Raw genomic sequence first — 8,438 nt, 5'->3', positions numbered from 1 at the left:
GACATCAAAACTTCTTGTGCACAGCTGGGCACCAGGGCACCAGTGGCTCACACCTGCATTCCTAGCTACTCAGGAGGCTGAGATCTGAGGACCACAGTTCAAAGCCAGACTGGAACATTTATCAGACTCTTATTTCCAGTTACCTACTCAAAAGCTAGGCATGAAGCCCTGGTTCAAGGGGTAGAGTGTGAACCTTGAATCAAAAAAGCTCCAGGACAGTGTCCAGGCCCTGACTTCAACCCCAGAACCAGTGCACACACACACACACACACACACACACACACACGTGCACACGCGCACATGCAGAGCCTGGTGTTTCCAGAACATACTGCCATCTCTAAATAAATGGGTCCAACCAGGAAGAGTAACTCCTCCTGTAGTCAGAGGTTAGAAGACGCAGCCCCTGTCCACACACAGACGTACAGAGACTATCCAGAGCATAATAAATCCACGCGTGCAGAAGGCCTCTCTCCTCATTTGTTAGTCAGCGATGTGTGAAAATGTTAATGAAGGGAGCTATAATCTATGAGAATTCCGCTATTAAAATGGAGTTCACGTCTGGAGGCCCCGGCTCACACGCGGCCCACCGTACATCAACTCCTCCTGTGCGCGTGGCTAATAATAGACGTAATTGCCTCGCTCTGTCTAGCCACCTTCACCCCAGCAATTCCAAGATTTGCTACAACTGTTATTGTAGAAATTATTTTCATGCTATTAACTTTGAGTTGTATTATATGTGTTCTTAAAAGAAAATAAATGCAGAGATTGTAAGTGTATATCGGGTCCCCGATGAAAGTATTTTGAAAAATATAATGCAATGACAAAAAGCACTGAAGTAGGGTGATATAATGGTTCTTTCCCTTATTGAAGCCTAAATTAGATTCTGCATTGTACAAGTGCATAAAGGGGTTTCTTTTTGCTTGCAGAGAAAATTTCTACTCCAAAAATGGCTGCACATTGCCTGTTGCGAAACCCGATTCTGGGAAATGCCTAGGGGGTTAGAGGGCGTGTGAAGAGCTGGAAGACAGCTCCTCCCTCCTCGAGGAGGCTCCTCCCTCCTCGAGGAGGCTCCTCCCTCTTCCCCCGTGATCCTCCTTCCTCACCCAGGAGCCTCCCGATTCCAGAGCCTCTCACTTCCTAGGGTATCTGACGTCCCCAGAGCATTGCACCTCTCTAGGGTAAATCAGGAACCATGGTTGCTGTCGCTGTAGTTCTCTTCCCCAAACCAGCTTATGCCAACTCTGTGAATCAGCCCTGCCTGCCCCTCCTGTGCCACAGCTATGCCCACCCATCCACCCATCCACCCACTCATCCATCCATCCATCCACCCATCCATGCATCCATCCATGCATCTATCCTCTACCCAGCCACCCATCTATCCATCCATCTCTGCATCTACCCATCCACCCATCCATTCCCTACCCATCCACCCACCCACCCCTGCATGCATCTATCCATCCATCCACCCACACATCCATGCATCTACCCATTCGCCCATCCATCCATCCTTGCATCTATCCCCTACCTACCCACACACCCATTCATATACCCACCCATACACCCACACATCCATTCACCCATCCATTCACCCATCCATCCATCCATGCTTCTATCCCCTACCCACCCACACACCTATCCATCTACCCATCCTTCCATGCATCCACCCATCCACCCATTCATGCATCTATTATCCCCTACCTATCCATCCACCCACCCACCCATCCATCCATCCATCCAGGTATCTATCTCCTACCCACCCACCCATCCATCCATCCATGCATCTATCCCCTATCTACCCACACACCCATCCACCCACCCATGCATCTATCCCCTACTTACTCATCCACCCATCCATCCATCCATCCATGTATCTATCCCCTACCCACCTACCCACCCACCTACTCACCCATCCATCCATCCATCCATCCATCTTTGCATCCATCCATTTACCCCAACCAATCCATCAATACTACTATCTATCCATCTACCCATTCACCAGTCCACACATTTATCCATTTACCCCAACCAATCCATCAATCCTACTATCTATCCATCTACCCATTCACCAGTCCACACATTTATCCATCCATCTATCCACATATTCATCCATCCACCTACCTACTCATCCACCCATCTATCTACCCCCTTCCCATCCATCCATCTACCTGCCTATTTATTCATCCATCTGCCCATCCATCTGTCTATTCATCCTACTTATTCATCCATCCATCTACCTACTTATTCATTCATCCATCCATCCTCCATCAACCAACCCACTTGTCCATTATCCATCAATCCATCCATCCAGTAAGTTTATTGAGTGCTACCACACGCCACAATTAATTATGGAATCTGCCTTCATGAACCTTTGTGGAAAAAATACTCAGGGAATAAAATTAAACGCCAAACTGGATGGCTAAAAACAAGTACAGTAAGTGTTACACAGGAAAAGCTACAGGGTGCTGACAGGTTCGGACAGAACAGCTGGTAGGACTGAGGTTGGAATTTAAGCTGAAGCTTAGTAAGAAAAGCAAGCGAGTGGCTACCACAGCCCCAGGGCCAGGAAAGCTCTCTGGCTCCTGGAACTGAAAGGCACCAGTGCAGCTGGGGCTTGGTGTAAGCTGGGAATTATGGGAATTACGCAGGTCTTGGAAACTGGCTCTCTAAGAGCATGGTAACAAATAGGGTTTCCAGGAATACAGCCCACCCACTCTCAGATGTTTTCTGGAATCCACATCTGGACGTGTTCCTGAGGAAATCAGCACAGGGTAAAGAGAATAACAAGGCTCCATGAACTCCAGTGCAGCAGCCCTGGTGACTGGTCCCAAACCTGGGGCAGAGTCCGGCAGACAAGTCCATTGGGAAGAGAACACTAGCCAGGTATCAGAGACTCACGTCCATCATCCTGGCTACTCCGGAGGCTGAGATCCAGAGGATCACACTTCTGGATGGAAAAGTCCATGAGACCCCCTCTCCAAAATAACCACCAAAAATCAGGGCTGGAGGCATGGCTCAAAGGTAGAGTATCAGCCAAACAGGAAAACCAAGCCCCAGTATCACTGGGTGCATTGGATCAAAGCGGCAGTCCTGAGACCAGGGCCTGCTGGTGGCACCGTGATGCCCCCCTCAGGGGACTGACTCCAGAATCATGCCCTCCAACAACCCCCACCTCCAGCCACCTCCAGCCACCTCCAGCCACCTCCAGCCACCACGCCCACACGCAGGCTTACCAGCCATGGCACAGCCTGGCCTCCACTGAGCCCCTCGAGTCTAGGCGGCCAAGGCCAGGGCCTCCTCTGCTCCTCCCCCGACCTGCCAAAGCCCAGCCATTCACCCAGGGCCTTGGGAAGGGAGTGGAGTGGGGGTTCCCACAGAGTGGAAGAGCAATGTCCATGGCGGGGGGGGGTCCCAGAGAGGACCATGGGGTGGAGATCTACCCTCTGCCACCTTCCCGCACCCCCCCACCTCCGCAGACACGGGACAGGCACTCAGGACGAAGCAGCCTGCGAAGGTTCTGGAAGGTGGAATGTAAGCAGAAAACATGTATGCCAATGGTGTGGGCATCCCCATGAACAAATGGCCAAAGGCCCCCCTCCACGGCCCTTCCCCTGGTACTCCATGGCCCGCCCTGGCCTCTGGGCAATTTCCCAGTAGCCTGGGGCGAGCACAGGACAGGGAGACAGAGCTTCTTAGGAGCAACTCAGGAGCCATCCATCACACTCAGCCCAAGTATCTCACCAGAGGGCAGCTCTGGGAGGACCAGGCCCAGGGAATCCACGCTGACTGTCCCCCTCCCCCAGCAGAGAATGTTCCAGAGAGTGCTCTGTGGGTTTATGGTGCACAGGAATGTTAAAGCTTCACATGTAGGGAGAAAAGCACCAGGTGGAGAGTCAAGAAGTCCCAGCTTTCGCCAGGCGCTGGTGGCTCACGCCTATAATCCTAGCTACTCAGGAGGCTGAGATCTGAGGATCACAATTTGAGGCCAGCGGTGTGAAAGTCCCAGCTTTTAACACTGTGCAACAATCAAACTGTTTAACATATAAAAATGTGTTTATCACATGGAGCAATAAAAATATATTATGCATTAAATGCATCAAGCGCAAAACTATTCATTAAAAATGAACATAAGCTAAAGAGTAGGGTATAAAATTGCACAGCACCAGAACCCCGCTACATAACGATACACAGACCAAAGTCTGGAAATGAGGACGGGAGGCAATTGCATTGCCTGAACTTTTGAACTTTTCCTTTAAGGCCACGTCCTGTCCAAGAAAGCTGGAAAGTCTGTGCAACCAGAAGGATTGATTGTGGGGTGATAGTTTTGATTTGGTTGTTCTTTGTGTGTGTGTGTGTGTGTGTGTGGGACTTGAACCCAAGGCTTAGGTGCTCTTCCTTAGCTTATCACTCAAGGCTGGAGCTCTACCACTTGAGCCACACACAGCTCCACTTCTGGCTGTTTGGGTGGTTCCTTGGAGATAAAAGTCTCATGGCTTTCCTGTCTGGGCTGGTTTCAAACCCTGATCCTCAGATCTCAGCCTCCCGAGTGGCCAGGATGACAGGCGTGAGCCGCCGGTGCCTCAGTGTGTGCTCCATGTGTGTGTTTTAGACAGGAGGTCACTGTGAAGCCATGGCTGACCTCGAACCCTCGTTTTCCCAACCTCCATCCCTCCAGTGCTGTGAGTAAACGCATGGAACACCTTCATGGTCACAATCAAAAGGTGTTTTGCCCCTTAAATCTGACACCTTTTGAAGGCAAAATACAACCTAAATTGACACTATTTACAATCCTTATTCTTCTCACTAAGGTGCACACTGTGTCTCCCTGCAGACGTGGCGTGTTTGTTTAGAGTGTGAGGGATGGTTCCAGAAGCAGTAGCCGATGAAGGCACCCGCTTACTCTTCAGAAAGCCAGAGAATTCCACATTGTACAGTGCCAGGGCTTCAGAAAAGGGGGAGCATGCCCAGGGACACCAAAGGAGGCCCTGAGGGAGCCCCGTCTCCCCCCTACACACACCAAGGCCTCTTTGCTGCTTCCTTAGTTGGCCAGAGGGAGACGTTTCTAGAAAGTTGGGTGGCAGCAGAAGAGTAGTTTGACCTCACCCCAACTGGTAGGCTCCAATAGGCAAGCCCCAAGCACAACTGAGAGACTCCCCGCTTCCCAGCCTGGCCCTGAGTGACAGACGGACAGAGGCAGGAGGGCCTCTCTCCACGTTCCCCAACTCAGAGTCCAAGATGGCGGCTCCTCTCTGATGCACCCAGGGTGCGGCGCTGCGGGGAGGCCTGTGAAGGGGAGAAGGAAGGGTCCCGTCCCCCAGCACCACCGTCACCGCCACCGCCACCGCCACCGCCACTGCCACCACCACTGCCACCACCGCCACCACACCTTCGTGGGTTTTTTCCTTTTCTTCTAATTTCGAGTTTGTAACCACGGTCTAAGAACCCCTCTCTAAGTGTTTTAGGGAGATGGTAATGGTCCCTACACTAAAATAATTCAACCAACACTATAATTTTAGTGCCACCATCAAAATGAAATAATGGCTGTTTACTGTGCTTCACCTTTCCAATGACCTTCATTTGAATACAAATTGTGGGTTGGAAGTCTAGAGGCAGCTCCTGTTCCAGAAGGCTGCAAAACCCAGGAGCTCAGGGTGCCCCCCTCCCCGCCCCGCACTGCTCACCGCTGAGTCTAAACGGTTCCCTTTCTCAGGAGCTGCTGGAGCCCCGTGGATGCCCAAGTGAATGGTACGTGCTGGGCAGAGCAGGACCCGGAGCCCCAGGAGGCCGCACGGGGCAGCCACGCCATGGGAGACAGTCCTGGGGAGCCCCCCTGGGCTAAAGGAGGGGGAGAGTTCTGGAAACCTCCTTAGATGGGGGGGGGCAGGCTGCTCTGCCAGCGGGGCCCACAAAGCATTGCTCTCCCGCTTCTCTCCACAGCACCCCAACTCACTGGCCACTTGTTACCTCTCTACTCTCCTCCCGCCACCTAACGGGGTCCTGAGCCCCCCCCCTGCTTTGTCCCTGGGTCTGCCAGGTGCCCGAGCTCATGCCCGTCCCCAGCACACTGCTGGCATCTGCGCCCACGCCACCAGCCTGACCAGACGTGGAGGGGGGAGGGCTGGGCCACACAGGGACCCCCCAAGCTAGGAGTGTACCCCACCCAGCCCTGAGCGTCCAAACACCCAGCCGCCACATGATGGGGATTCAAATTTGGATAGAAATTCATCCCTTCTAGAAGCTTCTAGCTTCCTCATCTCCGCAGCACGGTGAGTCTCTGCTGGCTGCAGCCGGTCAGGGTCACCGCTGACTTTTGTTTCAGTCCAGATGAAAACCGCCTTGGATCCCAGGGTGGGCAGTTTTCACGAACACGACCTCAGGGCCAGCTCCCATCTCTCCAGGAAGTGACAAGGACACTGACAGCCTGTGTGTATGCATGCCACGCCAATATAAATCCGTAGAACGTTCTAGAATTACTGAGGCTCCACTGCTGTCGCTGCCATCCTCCTCGCCCTCTTCTTCTCGACACCCAGTTCCAGTGGCCTGCCCTCCCGTCCAGGGCCCCTGCCCGCTGTGTGCCTGGCATGGTCTAGAATGTTCTTTCCTCTTCTCTGCCTGGGCAAGCCCATCCCTCCACAGGGAGAGTGCGTTCCTGCCGGGCTAAGCTGGCTCATGCTCTGCCCTCTGCCAGGCACCAGCTCTCCCCACCAAAGGCCTTCTCCTACCCCCAGGGCCCAGCCAGCATTCAGGCGAAGGTGATTGCTACAGGCAGGAAGTCTGGTCCTGGGGCCTGGGCCCAACCTGTGCCACAAGCCCAGTGTGTGTGAGGCCTCCTCCGCCTCACCAGCCACCACACAGGCCTGAGTCCCAGCCAGGAAGGGCAGGTCTCTTCCCATCGGTGCCTTAAACATCCCCCCCAACCCCAAGTCTGTAATGCTAGCTGCTCAGGAGGCTGAGATCTGAGGATCACGCAGGCAAGTCCGTACGTCTCACATCCTCAATTAAGCACAGAGAAGCTGGACGTGGTGCTGTGGCTCCAGTGGCAGAGCTCAGAGACAGCACCCAGGCCCTGAGTTCAAGCCCAGGACCAGCACAAGAATAAAAATAGCCCAGCCCAGCAGGTCCTGCCCCGGGGCGGGGGGGGGCTGACCTTTGTGGCTCTCCTCCAGACGTCCCTGCTTCTGTGCATCCTGCCGTCAGATTGGTCTGTCCAGAACCTCAATATGGTGAGGTGAGGGTTCGCCTGAGCCCCAGCGAAGGCTCCCGGTGTCTACCTTGCGGCTGCGTTCCCAACACCTCCGTCCGCAGTGCTGGGGCCGGGTGGGCGGGTGGGCAGCTGGCAGGAAGAGGCACTGACAGGGGCCACAAGGTGGCAGAGCCACCAATCACCACAGGAGAGACGGCCACCAGACACAAAGGCCACGGCTTGTGGCACTGGGGATTCAGCATGTGCAGAATGGGCAATCCAGAGAGTCAGAAAAAGATCAGAGTATGGCGGGACCAGGTTGGGGGCGGCTAAGGAGGGTGGGATTTCATGGCGGGGGGGGGGGGGGGGGAGCAAGGAAAATGTCCCGATTATAGTAATGGGTACGCAGCCCTGAACAGGCTAAAGACCACAGAATTATATGCTCGGAGTAGATGAATTGTCTCCTTGCAAATTATGACTTGATAAAGCTGTCATTACAACCCACTTCCTCTTCTGCCAGGATTTCCTGCCAGCCTCGGCTGCTTGCTATGTAACAATAATGATAATGCCCCAATAATACTGGGCCTTCAAGCTTCCAATCCCCAAATCCCTGCTTCATTCATTCATTCCACGCAGTCATATGGTGGTTTTGTATCTACTGGGAATTCAAGGGCAACCAGTTCAAACTCGCTGCACCTAGAGAACATAGAAGCTAATTAAAACAAAAACACAACAATAACAACAACAAAATACAAGCCAGATGCTCAGAGTGTACTGCTGGTTACCATACATACTACTCATCTGGGTCTAAAGACTTTTCTGAACCTTTTCAACTGTATGTCTGTATCTGTGTGTGTGTGTGTGTGTGTGTGTATGTGTGTACACACACTCGCACATCAGTACTAGAGCTTGAATTCAGTGCCTGATGTTCTTGAGTATCTTTTTCTGCTGGCACTCTACTGCTTGAGCTACATCTCTCCTGCCCCAGCTAGCTTTGAGCTATACTTCTCAGATCTCAGCCTCCTGAGTAGCTAGGATTACAGGCGTGAGCCACAGGTGCCCCCGCCCTGTGCCCCTGCCCTGTGCCCCCACCCTATACCCCGGGCCTGTGCCCTGGACTGGTCCTTGTTTCTTAATCCACTCAGGAGTCCTCTTGGGAGAGCCAGCCCCTACCAAGTTCACACTGTGGTGGTGAGTGGGGAAACTGTGGCCCCAGCTTCTGCCCCCGGGCCCCTCCCTGGCTGTGCCGGCCCCCTCC

The 8,438-nt window shown here is 53.3% G+C and overlaps 1 protein-coding gene across 1 annotated transcript in view; it reads right to left on the bottom strand.

Moving 5' to 3' along the window:
• Positions 1 to 8,438, bottom strand: part of Camta1 (calmodulin binding transcription activator 1) — a 704,439-nt gene that overhangs the window by 555,134 nt on the left and 140,867 nt on the right. The window lies entirely within an intron of this gene.

The sequence above is a fragment of the Dipodomys ordii genome, unplaced genomic scaffold, assembly GCF_000151885.1.
Source record: "Dipodomys ordii isolate 6190 unplaced genomic scaffold, Dord_2.0 Scaffold6, whole genome shotgun sequence".
NCBI lineage: Eukaryota > Metazoa > Chordata > Mammalia > Rodentia > Heteromyidae > Dipodomys > Dipodomys ordii.
The sequence above is the reverse complement of the archived record's forward strand: the minus strand, read 5'-3'. Positions and strand labels throughout refer to the sequence as shown.